Source organism: Hyla sarda, chromosome 10 (genome assembly GCF_029499605.1).
Source record: "Hyla sarda isolate aHylSar1 chromosome 10, aHylSar1.hap1, whole genome shotgun sequence".
In the NCBI taxonomy this organism is placed as follows: Eukaryota; Metazoa; Chordata; class Amphibia; order Anura; family Hylidae; genus Hyla; species Hyla sarda.
In genome coordinates, this window is record NC_079198.1 from 142,369,834 (window position 1) to 142,386,208 (window position 16,375).

The 16,375-nt window shown below is 48.9% G+C and overlaps 1 long non-coding RNA gene across 2 annotated transcripts in view; it reads left to right on the forward strand.

Moving 5' to 3' along the window:
• The first annotated feature begins 766 nt into the window (after positions 1 to 766).
• LOC130293376 (uncharacterized) overlaps positions 767 to 16,375 on the forward strand; it is a 47,466-nt gene continuing 31,857 nt past the window's right edge. For both annotated transcript variants that reach the window (XR_008848192.1, XR_008848191.1), the window contains exon 1: positions 767 to 886. This is a non-coding gene — a long non-coding RNA (uncharacterized LOC130293376). The remainder of the gene's footprint in view (positions 887 to 16,375) is intronic.

A 16,375-nucleotide genomic window follows, 5' to 3' on the forward strand; every position in this document is an offset into this window, starting at 1 on the left:
TCAGTACCTGGATGAAATTAATACGTGTTATCCTGTATGAACCGTATGGGTGATAAATGCAGGGAAACATGGCGTGTATGGTAACGTAACACAGAACGCTGTAAGGAAACATGGCGTGTATGGTAACGTAACACAGAACGCTGTAAGGAAACATGGCGTGTATGGTAACGTAACACAGAACGCTGTAAGGAAACATGGCGTGTATGGTAACGTGTGGCACATTGTGAAATGAAAATGTGGAATACCATGTGGTAACATCAGCAAGGACATCCTATCATACCTGACCTTCAACATGAACAACGTATACAGGAGCAGTATCACAGCAGACACATTCCTGCACACATGTAATGGTACCACAGTGGATATATTCCTGTATATAGGGACAGCTTATATAAGTTACATAACCGGATAACCTGAACAGCACAACAAGAAATGTTTATCAATCACCTTCCTGAAGAACGTTACCCCTGGCAACCTTGCGCGGCCCCCGGGGATGCCCCTCAGTAAACTGCAAGGCGGCGCTCAGCAACTTCTCCTCACACACCGCTCCGCAATGTTCATATGACAGCGTGTGCGCCCGTAACTAGTACGCAGTCTACCCAAAGCAGGACTTGTGCACAGATACCGCATGTATGCCAGTAACCATGGCGCCGAGTAAACAAAGCGGGCTCATGCACATGTAATACCTAGCTAGCCGCCCGCCAAATGGCTGCCTGGACTGCCGACACCCCGAAGTGAACATCCGTACCTGCTGTAGTGACAAACGTTACCTGACCCCTGTACCTGATGGAGGGGGAGTGTAGGACCCAGAAGTGACCACTGGCCTAGACAGGAAATCAACCAGAATGACACCTTGCATGCTGTCGACAGCACCTGTGTGGATGAGGTGGGTATATAAGGACCAGACTCCTCCCACAAATTAGGTTAACTGTTTCAGCTAACCACCACCTATCATCTATCTATCTATCTATCTCATATCTATCTATCTCATATCTATCTATCTATCTCATATCTATCTATCTCATATCAATCTATCTCATTTCTATCTATCTATCCATCTATCTATCTCATATCTATCTATCTATCTCATATCTATCTCATATCTATCTATCTATCTCATATCTATCTATAATTAGCATTATGGGTGCACACTTATTTTTAAACTTTTTATGCCTCTTATGCAGTTGATTTAACTCTTTCCAATACCTTTTTTTTAAAATATTTTATCCATTTCATCGACTACAGCTCTGCTTTAGTTCTATGGGATATTTCTTCTTTTCAGCTTTCAACCGAAAGTGTCAACCAAAAATAATATTTTTCTTGTATAAAGTTTTTATGTCATATTTTTGAAAAACAAAGTTAGTGATGCTATCTTGCTATCTTTATTTTAAAATAATCCTGAAATCTTGTAGTTTCCATTCTGGCCACTAGGGCCCAAATCTATGCTGAGACTTCCTGTTCTGTACTGATTCTTTCCCAGCAGTGTCCTGCATATCATCACAGACAGGATTACAGTGAGAGGTGACACCAGCGTATAGATAAATAGATGATGCTCACAGATCAGCCGCCCCCTTCCTGTAGAATGACCTCTGAAAAAGTCACAGCACATGCCCAGTAATTTTTTCGAACAAGGGTTATTCATGAGTGACCCTAACTGACAAGCGACCCTCATGATAGGACATCTCTCTTGGGCTATGTTCACATCTTGTTTTTTCTGTCATGTTGTGTTTTATGTAGACAACCCATCAGCGTAAAGCCTGACATGTGACTGATGGCCCATTGACTAATTGTGACAATGTTGTGTAGTCTACCTGCACAAAAACAGTAGATGTCCAGGGAATGGACCCAAAGTGGTCACAATGAGATACCTGAACACTCATTTGGCCAACAGTTATCTCGATAGGTTGAGCCGGCGTGAGTTCTGGATGGGGAAAGGGGTCAAAGCCGCTACCAGACACCTCTGGAGAACAATAGGATCAGGGAGTTGAAATCCGACACGCCCATTCCTCACTCCCAACCACTGCCATTGGGTCAGGAGGCGACCATACACAGATGGTTGGTCCAATCAAATTGGCGCCTTTACATGAAACATAATGTACATAGCCAGTTTTAGAGCCATGGTTGTGTGGGTCGGCATTGTGTGGTATTTATACCTCTTTTTTGTTACTATAATTTTTATCGGTGGTATTTATACCTATTGATGTAGATGGCAGCAGAGAGGAGAACTTAGAATTCAGTGTTCTCAAACCGTGGCCCTCCAGATGTTGCAAAACTTTAACTCTCAGCATGCAATGTCTGGAGGGCCACAGCTTGAGAACACTGAGTTAGGTTGGGCAGGAACTGTGTGGCCAGCAGGTTTGGTGGAGTTTTCCAATCCAGGACCCCTACAGACAGTGTCATCATATGTGAGTCTTTGGGTGACAGATTATGGGGGCACTCTGTCTAGCCAACTTTGGGGGGTAGAAAACATGATTGCATAAACTATAATGGGTCCTGGTTAGATAGATCAGTCCGGTGCTGACCCCACTCCTGTTTTTTTGGGTTTCAGCAGCTTTTCCCATCTCAGGTGACTTGGGGTCCTTGTCTTGGATATTATTTTTAAGGAGTACTGCAGTCTAGGGGATAACAGTGTGATTGTGGAGGGTCCGACCGCTGGGACCCCCTGTGATCTCCTGAATGGGGACCTGGCATTACCGTGGCTTTGAGCGGCTAATGTGCAGGTCTTCAACTTCAATGAGGTCGACAACACCCCCCGCCATACAGCTCTATAGGAGAGGCTGGGATAAACGAACACTGCAGCTCCGCATCTCCCATAGAGATACATGGAGGGGGCACGAGAGAGCCGCGGCAGATCCAGGGCCCCGTACAGGAGCTGCCCTCCCTCCCCCCCCCCCCCCCGCGTTCAGAAACTTATAAGTGTCTATGGCTACAGATCGGAAGTTGTCACACACACGGCCGTGAGCGCATGGTCCCTGAATTCCCGACTGCTGGCAGGGCTGGGATTCGCATTGCCGGATGTGCCCGCATGCGAATCTCAGCTCATCACTCACCATACTCCGTTGCCGCCTCCTCCTCTGTGTATTAGCCCCGGCGCATGTGTCCCTGTCTCCTAGGGCACGCGCACTGGAGCTCTGAAATTTAAATGGCCAGTACACCCATAATTAGTTGTTGCACCTGACACTACATTATAAAGTCCCTGCACCTCCTACACTTCCCTGCCGGATCTTCAATGCCCCTAGCCTGAGATTAAGCGACCCTCATAGCCTGTTAGCCTTCCTCGTGTATCCAGACCTTCCGCTACGTTATTAGACTCCACACCTTTGCCGCCTGCCTTGACCTTCTGCTACGTTTGACTAAGCTACTGCCTCCTCCTTTGGTACCTCGCCTTGCTCAGCTACCTGTGTGGTAAAGCCATGTCGGGGTAGCGACCTTGGTGTCACCTTGCGGCTGGCTCTGGTGAAGACCAGCGGCACCTTAGACTCTGCTCCCCAATACGGTCCGAGTCATCAGCCACACAGGTTAGAGGATCCACATCCAGCTCCATTACGGCAAAATCTGGCCATAGATCCCACTGGGGTTCCTCTGCCAGATAATCCGGATCTCGCTTCCATCGTGGTGCTCCAGTCACAGCAGTTGGCCCAGCAGGCACAGCAGTTGAGCCAGTTATCCACCATGATGCAGCAGTTGCTCACTGCTCGACAACAACCGCCACAGCCACAGCCTCCTACTTTTCCAGTATCCCCTCCCGCTCCTGCAGTCATCTCCGGATCAAAACTCTGCCTGTCTCTTCCTGAGAAATATGAGGGGGATCCCAAGTCTTGTCGTGGTTTTGTGACTCAGTGCTCCATGCACATTGAACTTATGGCGGATCAGTTCCCTATGGAATGAGCAAAGGTGGCCTTCATCCTCAGTCTTTTAACTGGAAGGGCTTTAGACTGGGCAATTCTACTTTAGGATGGCAGTGATGCTCTCACAACCAATCTCCAGGCATTTCCGACGGAATTTCGGGGTGTCTTCAAAGAACCTGCTCGAGCTTCCTCCACTGAGACGGCATTGTTGATTCTTTCTCAGGGTAACTCTTCTGTGGGCGAGTATGCTATTCGTTTTCATACCCTGGCATCGGAGTTATCATGGAACGATGAAGCTCTTTGCGCCACCTTCAAGAGAGGGTTATCAAGTCAAATCAAGAATGTCCTCGCTGCCCGGGAATTGCCATCTAATCTGAATGTACAGTTGGCATCCCGGATTGATATCCGTTTCTCAGAGTGACGTCAGGAACTACGCCAAGAAAGGGAGTCTGCATGACCTTGGCGCTTTCCTCGTCTGGCACCTGTCTTCCAGCAACCATTGCAACTTTCTCCCATGCCTCCCACAGTGGCTCTGCAGGTGGATCGGTCTTGCCTGACCCTGCAGGAAAGAACTCACCGACGAACAGAGAATCTACGCCTATACTGCACCAGTGCGGATCACTTCCTAAAAGATTGTTGTCTGCGTCCTCAGTCAAAGGGAAATGCTCGCACCTAGGGTTTGTGGGAGAGGCCCTCCAAAGAGATTGTCTCTGTTCTTGCCTTTCTGGACTCTGGCTCCGCGGTATTTTTATTAATGCTTCCCTAGTACATGGGCATCATCTGCCAGTGTCCTGCCTGTTAAAGCCCTTGTACATCTAACGGTCAATGGTGAAAGACTGGACTGTACTCTGCTATAACACACAGAACCGTTGTCTATGCAGGTCGGAGTCTCGCATAGGGAGAACTTGTCTTTCTATGTTCTCCCACATTGTACTTCTTCTCTCTTGCTTGGGCTACCTTGGTTGCGACTGGAGAAGTTCTTTGCTGGGGTCCGCATTCCAACAACCACTGTATCCACATAAGTATTCTTAAATTGGAACCATCATCTTGTCCACTGCCTTGTTTGCCTTAGTTTCTTCAGGATCATGCTGATGTCTTCAGTGAACAACAAGCCGAAGTGTTACCACCGCATCATCCCTACGATTGTCCCATTGACCTGCTACCAGGCACCACACCTTCCAGGGGCCGAATTTACCCTTTGTCTGTTCCTGAAACTCTGGCTATGTCTAATTACGTCCAGGAGAAACTTCAGAAGGAATTTATCAGGAAGTACTATTTCCCTGCCGTGGAAAAAATAGATGGGTCTTTGCGACCTTGCATCGACTACCGAGGCCTGAATAAAATTACATTAAAGAACCGCTACTCACTTCCTTTAATCTCGGAGTTGTTTGATCGTCTGCAAGGTGCCAAAATCATCTCTAAATTGTATCTTCATTTACGAGAAGGGGATGAATGAAAGACTGCATTTAATACTCGTGACGGACATTTCGAGTATCCAGTGATGCCATTCGGACTCTGAAATGCTCCAACAGTCTTCCAGGAGTTTGTCAATGAAATTTTTCGTGACCTCCTATACTACTGTGTTGTTGTTTATTTGGATGACATACTCATCTACTCGCCCAATATACAGTCTCATCGCTCTCACCTCCGCCAAGTGTTACAGCATCTCCGTGAAAATAATCTCTACGCTAAACTAGAGAAATGTACTTTTGAAAAGACCAGCCTTCAATTTCTGGGGTATATTATTACCAGTCAAGGTCTACAAATGGATCCCAACAAGCGGTCCACAGTCCTGGACTGGCCTCAACCTTGAAAGCAATTCAGCACTTCCTCGGCTTTGCCAATTACTATCGGCATTTATTCCTCATTACTCCACTCTGGTAGCCCCCATCGTCTCGCTTACCAAGAAGACTGCTAATCCAAGAGTTTGGACTCCTGAGGCTGAAGAAGCTTTCAAACAGCTAAAGTCTGCCTTCGCTTCGGCTCCTGTTCTATCTAGACCCGATACTAGCAAGCCATTCATCTTGGAAGTGGATGCTTCGTCAGTTGGAGCAGGTGCAGTGTTAACGCAAAAGTCTTCTAAGGGGAGAACTTTAACCTGCGGATTTTTCTCTAAAACCTTCTCCCCTGTGGAGAGAAATACACCATCGGAGATCGCCAGCTCTTGGCAATTAAGTTGGCATTAGTAGAATGTTATCACCTCTTGGAAGGCTCTGTACACCCGCTTACTATCTATTCACACCACAAGAACTTGCTCTATCTCCAGTCTACCCATCGTCTCAACCCCCGACAGACTCGTTGGTTTCTGTTCTCCAGATTTCAGATCTTCAGATCTTCGTGCTGACGCTCTGTCCAGATCTTCTGATATTCAAGGCCTGGAATCCCATTCTCAACATATTATTTCCCCTGATCATCTCATGTCAGCAGCACCAGCGTGTCTTCAGCACTTGCAACCAGGGAAGACTTATGTACCTCCCCGTTTAAGACTCCGAGTCCTGAAATGGGGTCATTCCTCTCTACTGGCAAGTCATGCTGAAATTTGTAAGTTCATACAGCTCATCGCCCCGACAGTATTGGTGGTCCACTCTAAAACAGGATGTCGTTGATTTTGTCCGATCTAGTTCAGTTTGTGCCCGGGACAAGGCCCCCCCTGTTCCAAGCCTGCTGGTCTACTGCATCCTTTACAATTTCCAGAGCAGCCCTGGACCGATATTGCAATGGACTTTATTAGTGATCTTCCCTCTTCTGGCGGAAATACAGTCATTTGGGTGGTTGTGGACCGATTCTCTAAAATGTCAAATTTAGTGTCTCTGCAGGGATTACCCTCTGGACCACAGCTTGCCAAGTTGTTCATTTGCCATATCTCCTTCTTGTCTCCGACCGAGGAGTCCAGTTTTTCTCTAAATTTTGGAGGGCTCTCTGTTCACACCTTCAAGTTAAAATAGATTTTTCTTCGGGTTACCACCCTCAATGCAATGGACATGTCGAAAGGGTGAACCAGGTCTTGGGAGACTATCTTTGCAATTTTTTGCGATCTGATACCCTGGGCCAAATTTTCGTACAACCATAAGGATTCTGAATCCTCTGGATCTTCACCCTTCTTTGTGATCTATGGACTTCATCCTCGTCCTCCTTTACCCTTATCCACTTCCTACGGAGTTCCCAGTGCAGAATTTCATCTCCATCTAGGCAAAAAACTCGTGACTCTCTTCAGCATGCCGCCACTCGTATGAAATCGCAAGCGGACAAGAAAAGACGTCCTCCTCCCGAATTCGCTCTAGCGGACAAAGTGTGGTTGTCTTCCAAGTTCATCTACTTTTAGGTACCTTGTTATAAGCTGGGCCTTCGCTATTTGGGTCCTTACAAGGTCAAAATTTGTTTAAACCCTGTGGCTTATTCTCTCCATCTGCCTTCCTCTTTTCATGTATCTCTTTTAAAACCCGCTTCTCAAAAAAAGACATCACTCCTACTCCCATCTCTGGTACCTCCGATGTCTACATCGTCAAAGAAATTCTGGATTCCAAGTTTGTCAGAGGAAAATGTTTTTTCCTTGTGGATTGGGAAGGATTTGGCCCAGAGGAAAGGTCTTGGGAGCCGCAGGACAACATTGTAAACCGTGACCTTATCCACAAGTTCTTGTCCTCAAAAAAGAGGGGGAGACCAAAGGGGGGTGTGGGTACTGTCACACACTGCGCTCCGGCCGCAAGCATCGGCTGTGAGCGCATGGTCCCTTAATCCCCGACTGCCGGCAGGTCTGGGATTTGCATTGTGGGATGCGTCTGCATGCGAATCCCAGCCCGTCACTCACCATACTCCGCTGCCGCCTCCTCCTCTGTGTCTCAGGCCGACGCGCGCGTTCTCGTCTCCGAGGGCGCACGCGCATCAGAGCTCTGGAATTTAAAGGGTCAGTACGCCCATAATTGTTATTGGACCTGACACTACATTATAAAGTCCCTGCACCTCCCACACTTCCCTGCCGGAACTTCAGTGCCCCTAGCCTGAGATTAAGCGACCCTCATAGCCTGTTAGCCTTACCTGTGTTTCCAGACCTTCCGCTATGTTATTGGACTCTGCACCTTCGGTGTCTGCCCTGATCTTCTGCTACGTTTGACTACGCTACTGCCTCATCCTACGGTACCTCACCTGGCCCAGCTACCTGCGTGGTCGAGCCATGTCGGGGGTAGCGACCTGGGTGTCTCCTGCCGCAGCAAGCCCATCCTGCCTTGGAGCGGGCTCTGGTGAAGACCAGCGGCACCTTAGACTCCACTCCCTGATACAGTCCGAGTCATCAACCACACAGGTTAGAGGATTCACATCCAGCTCTGTTACAATTCCGGTATTATTTTGTGTCTTCACGCCATGTTTCATTCAGAATATCAGATTTTCGCAGCTCCAGGGTTCAGACTTCATTGCACATTGGGTTTATTTATCGGCTGCTCGGTTCTTTGATATTGGAATCCATGTTTAATAGGCATGAACGAGCGCCGAAAATGACTTATAAAGCTCTTACCGTCCCCACCTGTGTCCTCTGCAGAAGAGACGACCGTGAGGTAATTGCTTTTCTATGAACTTTTTTTTTTTTTGTTTTAAGAATTAATTTACAGACGCAAGAACAATTGCGCAGAAAGACGCCACGGACCTTTCCACAAATTATTTTTCTGCCGCTTACAGAGGATTTGCCATTTTTGCTGTTAAACAGATATCGGTTCTGCTGCTGAATGCCACGGCGAGGAAATTATGGGTCATCGTAAATGCAGCACAAACCAACAAGGCAACAAACCAACAGTTCCTCCCCTCTCCGCTCCTGCGCTGATCCTCCATTCAGGCTTCGGTCGTCACCCCGCTCTTCTTCCAGTAGCAGATGTAATTTGTCCATAGCAGCCTCAGCAACCCCTGGGTCACTGAGGCTGTGACAGTCACTTACTATCCTAAAGGAAGACTGGGGAGCCACTGGGGAGCCTGAATGGAGGATCAGCGCCGGATCGGTTAATATTTGTTTTAATGCATTTAGAGCCTTTTTACAACTTTTTCTTCATCTTTTTTTTTTTTTTTAAACCTGAATAACCCCTTAATGTATAATTTTTTATAATAATATTTTTGTGAAAAATGAGGAAGAGTAAACAGCTAAGAATGAAATCTCCAATTGTAAAAAAGGAAAACAAATTGGCTCTTATTTACTAAGCTCTTACCGACAGGTTTTCTTTTTCTTTTTTTCGGCGGAAGCTGTTTGCAACACATCTTCCCCAGGGCTGCGCCAGCATGCAACATAATGCAGTGGAAAAAAAACCACGAAACCAACCAAAATCAAATAAAACACTACAAAAGGGTCGTGGCTATAAATTAGCATAGGAAAGATACATACTTACTAAGCTTAAAGGGGTTCTCCACCATAAGGTGATTTTAGTATATACCTGGCAGACAGTAATGGACATGCTTAGAATGGATCTGCGCTTGTCTTGGGTATAAATGGCTATGCTGTGAGATTACCATAACACTGTGGCTTTTTGTGAACTGGTATTTCCTTTTTGAGTTTTCTTCTTTGCCTACAAATCCCATAATTCCATTTTCCTCCCTCCCACACATCAGCCACCCCACCCATTGAAACATAAATGAGCTGCATCCATTCAAAAGACCTGTGGTTTTCAATCAGGGTGCCTCCAGCTGTTGCATTAGTTGTAGATTGATCTCTCCCCCCATTGAAGTAGACAGGCTCCCTGTCATCAGCTGGCTAGTGATGTCAGGTCTCGGCCGCATTGCAACCTGGGAAAAATCTGAGACAACAGTCATTTTGTGTGATGGTAAAAATAAATATTGGGGTGAAAATCACAGAAGAATTGTGAGAAAAGCATCACACACAGGTACAGACACTATATTATGAACTACAGCCCCTGTAGCATAGTCAAATAAAAATAAAATCCTGGAATACCCCTTTAAAATTGAAAAAAACTGAGAATTCTGTGGGGAAAATTTCCGACCACAAAATGAATGGTCTGAAAACTACCCTACAACATCAGATGACCCGATCCCTTCACTACTGGCAAACTGGGCGCGGGCTGCGGGGTTTGTGACATCACAGCCATGCCCGTCGCAATGTCACACCACGCCCCCTCTATGGGAGGGGGCATGGCAGCCGCCACACCCCCTCCCATAGACTTGCATTGAGGGGGCTTTTTGTGACATCACAACAAGCATGGCTGTGATGTCACAACACCCATGTCACGATGCCGGCTGGCAGGTAGTGGATCCTCTGTGCCAGAGAGGGATTGGCGTGGACCGTGCTAGTGGACCGGTTCTAAGCCCCTGCTGGTTTTCACCAGAGCCCGCCGCAAAGCGGGATGGTCTTGCTGCGGCGGTAGTGACCAGGTCGTATCCACTAGCAACGGCTCACCTCTCTGGCTGCTGAAGATAGGCGCGGTACAAGGGAGTAGGCAGAAGCAAGGTCGGACGTAGCAGAAGGTCGGGGCAGGCAGCAAGGATCGTAGTCAGGGGCAACGGCAGAAGGTCTGGAAACACAGGCAAGGAACACACAAGGAACGCTTTCACTGGCACTAAGGCAACAAGATCCGGCAAGGGAGTGCAAGGGAAGTGAGGTAATATAGGGAAGTGCACAGGTGATTACCCTAATTGGAACCACTGCGCCAATCAGCGGCGCAGTGGCCCTTTAAATCGCAGAGACCCGGCGCGCGCGCGCCCTAGGGAGCGGGGCCGCGCGCGCCGGGACAGAACAGACGGGGAGCGAGTCAGGTAGGGGAGCCGGGGTGCGCATCGCGAGCGGGCGCTACCCGCATCGCGAATCGCATCCCGGCTGGCAGCGGGATCGCAGCGCCCCGGGTCAGAGGACGTGACCGGAGCGCTGCAGCGGAGAGAGTGAAGCGAGCGCTCCGGGGAGGAGCGGGGACCCGGAGCGCTCGGCGTAACAGTACCCCCCCCCTTGGGTCTCCCCCTCTTCTTGGAGCCTGAGAACCTGAGGAGCAGACTTTTGTCAAGGATGTTGTCCTCAGGTTCCCAGGATCTCTCTTCAGGACCACAACCCTCCCAGTCTACTAAAAAAAATTTTTTCCCTCTGACCTTTTTGGCAGCCAAAATTTCCTTGACCGAGAAGACGTCCGAGGAGCCGGAAACAGGAGTGGGAGGAACAGATTTGGGAGAAAAACGGTTGAGGATGAGTGGTTTGAGAAGAGAGACGTGAAAGGCATTAGGGATACGAAGAGAAGGAGGAAGAAGAAGTTTATAAGAGACAGGATTAATTTGACACAAAATTTTGAAAGGACCAAGATAGCGTGGTCCCAACTTGTAGCTAGGGACACGGAAGCGGACATATTTAGCGGAGAGCCATACCTTGTCTCCAGGGGAAAAAACGGGGGGAGCTCTTCTTTTCTTATCCGCGAACCTCTTCATGCGTGAAGAAGCCTGTAAGAGAGAATTTTGGGTCTCTCTCCATATAATGGAAAGGTCACGAGAAATTTCATCCACAGCGGGCAGACCAGAGGGCAAGGGGGTAGGGAGGGGGGGAAGAGGGTGACGGCCGTACACCACGAAAAATGGGGATTTGGAGGAAGATTCAGAGACCCTGAAGTTATACGAGAATTCGGCCCATGGAAGGAGATCTGCCCAGTCATCCTGGCGGGAGGAAACAAAATGTCGCAAATAATCACCCAAGATCTGGTTAATTCTTTCTACTTGTCCATTGGACTGGGGATGATATGCAGAGGAAAAATTTAATTTAATCTTGAGTTGTTTACAGAGAGCCCTCCAGAATTTAGACACGAATTGGACACCTCTATCCGAGACAATCTGCGTAGGCAACCCGTGAAGACGAAAAATGTGTACAAAAAATTGTTTAGCCAACTGAGGCGCAGAAGGAAGACCAGGAAGAGGGATGAAATGTGCCATTTTGGAGAATCGATCAACGACCACCCAAATAACAGTGTTGCCACGGGAAGGGGGTAAATCAGTAATAAAATCCATACCAATCAGAGACCAAGGCTGTTCGGGGACAGGCAGAGGATGAAGAAAACCAGCGGGCTTCTGGCGAGGAGTCTTATCCCGGGCACAGATAGTGCAGGCTCGCACAAAGTCCCCAACATCCGTCTCCAGAGTCGGCCACCAATAGAAGCGGGAGATGAGTTGCACAGATTTCTTGATGCCCGCATGACCTGCGAGATGGGAGGAGTGACCCCATTTGAGGATTCCGAGGCGTTGGCGTGGAGAAACAAAGGTCTTCCCTGGAGGAGTCTGCCTGATGGAGGCAGGAGAAGTGGAGATCAGGCAGTCAGGTGGAATGATGTGTTGCGGAGGGAGATCAACTTCTGAGGCATCCGAGGAACGAGAGAGAGCATCGGCCCTAATGTTCTTATCGGCAGGACGAAAGTGAATCTCAAAATTAAATCGGGCAAAGAACAGAGACCACCGGGCCTGGCGAGGATTCAGCCGTTGGGCAGACTGGAGGTAGGAGAGGTTCTTGTGGTCGGTGTAGATAATAACAGGAGAACTTGATCCCTCCAGCAGATGCCTCCATTCCTCAAGTGCTAATTTAATGGCTAGAAGCTCTCGATCCCCGATGGAGTAGTTCCTCTCCGCTGGAGAGAAGGTCCTAGAGAAAAAACCACAAGTGACAGCATGCCCGGAAGAATTTTTTTGTAGAAGAACAGCTCCAGCTCCCACTGAGGAGGCATCAACCTCCAATAGGAAGGGTTTGGAAGGGTCAGGTCTGGAGAGAACGGGAGCCGAAGAAAAGGCAGACTTGAGTCGTTTAAAGGCGTCTTCTGCTTGAGGAGGCCAGGACTTGGGATCAGCACTTTTTTTGGTTAAAGCCACGATAGGAGCCACAATGGTAGAAAAATGTGGAATAAATTGCCTGTAATAATTGGCGAACCCCAAAAAGCGTTGGATAGCACGGAGTCCGGAGGGGCGTGGCCAATCTAAGACGGCAGAGAGTTTGTCTGGATCCATCTGTAGTCCCTGGCCAGAGACCAAATATCCTAGAAAAGGAAGAGATTGGCATTCAAACAGACATTTCTCAATTTTGGCATAGAGTTGGTTGTCACGAAGTCTCTGAAGAACCATACGGACATGCTGGCGGTGTTCTTCTAGATTGGCAGAAAAAATTAGGATATCGTCCAGATATACAACAACACAGGAGTATAACAGATCACGAAAAATTTCATTGACAAAGTCTTGGAAGACGGCAGGGGCGTTGCACAGTCCAAAGGGCATGACCAGATACTCAAAGTGTCCATCTCTGGTGTTAAATGCCGTTTTCCACTCGTCCCCCTCTCTGATGCGGATGAGGTTATAGGCGCCTCTTAAGTCCAATTTAGTGAAGATGTGGGCACCTTGGAGGCGATCAAAGAGTTCAGAGATGAGGGGTAAGGGGTAGCGGTTCTTAACCGTGATTTTATTAAGACCGCGGTAGTCAATGCAAGGACGTAGGGAGCCATCTTTTTTGGACACAAAGAAAAATCCGGCTCCGGCAGGAGAGGAGGATTTACGGATAAAGCCCTTCTTTAGATTCTCCTGGACGTATTCGGACATGGCAAGAGTCTCTGGGGCAGAGAGAGGATAAATTCTGCCCCGGGGTGGAGTAGTGCCCGGGAGGAGGTCGATAGGGCAATCATAAGGCCTGTGAGGAGGTAGTGTCTCAGCTTGTTTTTTGCAGAAAACATCCGCGAAGTCCATATAGGCCTTAGGGAGACCGGTTACTGAAGGAACCACAGAGTTACGGCAAGGGTTACTGGGAACCGGTTTTAGACAGTTCTTGGAACAAGAGGACCCCCAACTCTTGATCTCCCCAGTGGACCAATCCAGGGTAGGGGAATGAAGTTGAAGCCAGGGAAGTCCAAGGAGAATTTACGAGGTGCAATTGGGGAGGACCAAAAGTTCAATCCTCTCATGATGAGATCCGATGCTCATAAGAAGGGGCTCCGTGCGGAAACGTATGGTACAGTCCAATCTTTCATTATTTACACAATTGATGTAGAGGGGTCTGGCGAGACTGGTCACCGGGATGTTGAACCTGTTGACGAGAGAGGCCAAAATAAAATTTCCTGCAGATCCAGAGTCCAAGAAGGCCACAGCAGGGAAGGAGAAGGCAGAGGCAGACATCCGCACAGGCACAGTAAGACGTGGAGAAGCAGAGTAGACATCAAGGACTGTCTCACCTTTGTGCGGAGTCAGCGTACGTCTTTCCAGGCGGGGAGGACGGATAGGACAATCCCTCAGGAAGTGTTCGGTACTAGCACAGTACAGGCAGAGGTTCTCCATACGGCGTCGTGTCCTCTCTTGAGGTGTCAGGCGAGACCGGTCGACCTGCATAGCCTCCACGGCGGGAGGCACAGGAACAGATTGCAGGGGACCAGAGGAGAGAGGAGCCGAGGAGACGAAACGCCTCGTGCGAACAGAGTCCATATCTTGGCGGAGTTCCTGGCGCCTTTCAGAAAAACGCATGTCAATGCGAGTGGCTAGGTGAATGAGTTCATGTAGATTAGCAGGGATTTCTCGTGCGGCCAGAACATCTTTAATGTTGCTGGATAGGCCTTTTTTGAAGGTCGCGCAGAGGGCCTCATTATTCCAGGACAATTCTGAAGCAAGTGTACGGAATTGTACGGCATACTCGCCAACGGAAGAATTACCCTGGACCAGGTTCAACAGGGCAGTCTCAGCAGAAGAGGCTCGGGCAGGTTCCTCAAAGACACTTCGGATTTCCGAGAAGAAGGAGTGTACAGAGGCAGTGACGGGGTCATTGCGGTCCCAGAGCGGTGTGGCCCATGACAGGGCTTTTCCGGACAGAAGACTGACTACGAAAGCCACCTTAGACCTTTCAGTGGGAAACAGGTCCGACATCATCTCCAGATGCAGGGAACATTGGGAAAGAAAGCCACGGCAAAACTTAGAGTCCCCATCAAATTTATCCGGCAAGGATAAGCGTATCCCAGGAGCGGCCACTCGCTGCGGAGGAGGTGCAGGAGCTGGCGGAGGAGATGACTGCTGAAGCTGTGGTAGTAACTGTTGTAGAACGGTCAGTTGAGACAGCTGTTGGCCTTGTTGCGCTATCTGTTGTGACTGCTGGGCGACCACCGTGGTGAGGTCAGCGACAACTGGCAGAGGAACTTCAGCGGGATCCATGGCCGGATCTACTGTCACGATGCCGGCTGGCAGGTAGTGGATCCTCTGTGCCAGAGAGGGATTGGCGTGGACCGTGCTAGTGGACCGGTTCTAAGCCACTACTGGTTTTCACCAGAGCCCGCCGCAAAGCGGGATGGTCTTGCTGCGGCGGTAGTGACCAGGTCGTATCCACTAGCAACGGCTCACCTCTCTGGCTGCTGAAGATAGGCGCGGTACAAGGGAGTAGGCAGAAGCAAGGTCGGACGTAGCAGAAGGTCGGGGCAGGCAGCAAGGATCGTAGTCAGGGGCAACGGCAGAAGGTCTGGAAACACAGGCAAGGAACACACAAGGAACGCTTTCACTGGCACTAAGGCAACAAGATCCGGCAAGGGAGTGCAAGGGAAGTGAGGTAATATAGGGAAGTGCACAGGTGATTACCCTAATTGGAACCACTGCGCCAATCAGCGGCGCAGTGGCCCTTTAAATCGCAGAGACCCGGCGCGCGCGCGCCCTAGGGAGCGGGGCCGCGCGCGCCGGGACAGAACAGACGGGGAGCGAGTCAGGTAGGGGAGCCGGGGTGCGCATCGCGAGCGGGCGCTACCCGCATCGCGAATCGCATCCCGGCTGGCAGCGGGATCGCAGCGCCCCGGGTCAGAGGACGTGACCGGAGCGCTGCAGCGGAGAGAGTGAAGCGAGCGCTCCGGGGAGGAGCGGGGACCCGGAGCGCTCGGCGTAACAACCCACAGCCCACACCCAGCGTTCGAAACAAAATGTTCTGAACGCTGGGACATTAGAGTATCCCTTTTAAGGGGTAGTCCTCTGGATAATTTTCTTTTTTAAATCAACTGTTGCCAGAAAGTTAAACAGATTTGTAAATTACTTCTATTTAAAAATCTTTACCCTTCCAGTACTTATCAGCTGTTGTACGCTCCACAGGAAGTTGTGTAGTTCTTTTCAGTCTGACCACAGTGCTCTCTGCTGACACGTAATGACCGTATCAGGAACTGTCCAGAGCAGGATAGGTTTGCAATGGGGATTTTCTCCTGCTCTGGACAGTTCCTGACATGGACAGAGGTGTCAGCAGAGAGCACTGTGATCAGACTGGAAAGAACTACACAACTTCCTGTGGAGCATACAGCAGCTGATAAGTACTGGAAGGATTAAGATTTTTTAATAGAAGTAATTTACAAATCTGTTCTGGCACCAGTTGATTTAAAAAAATGTTTTCCAGCGGAGTACCCCTTTAAACCTACAACAAATACAACCATACGCTCTTAGTAAATGATGGCCAGTGTGTTTGGTGTCGTACTTCATCATGAATCTAGAGTAGAAAAAGAAATGTAAAAAATGTACCTATTAAATATGAGGGACAAAATTGTATGAAAATTCTAAATAAAATAAAAAAATGAAGGGAAAAAATTATT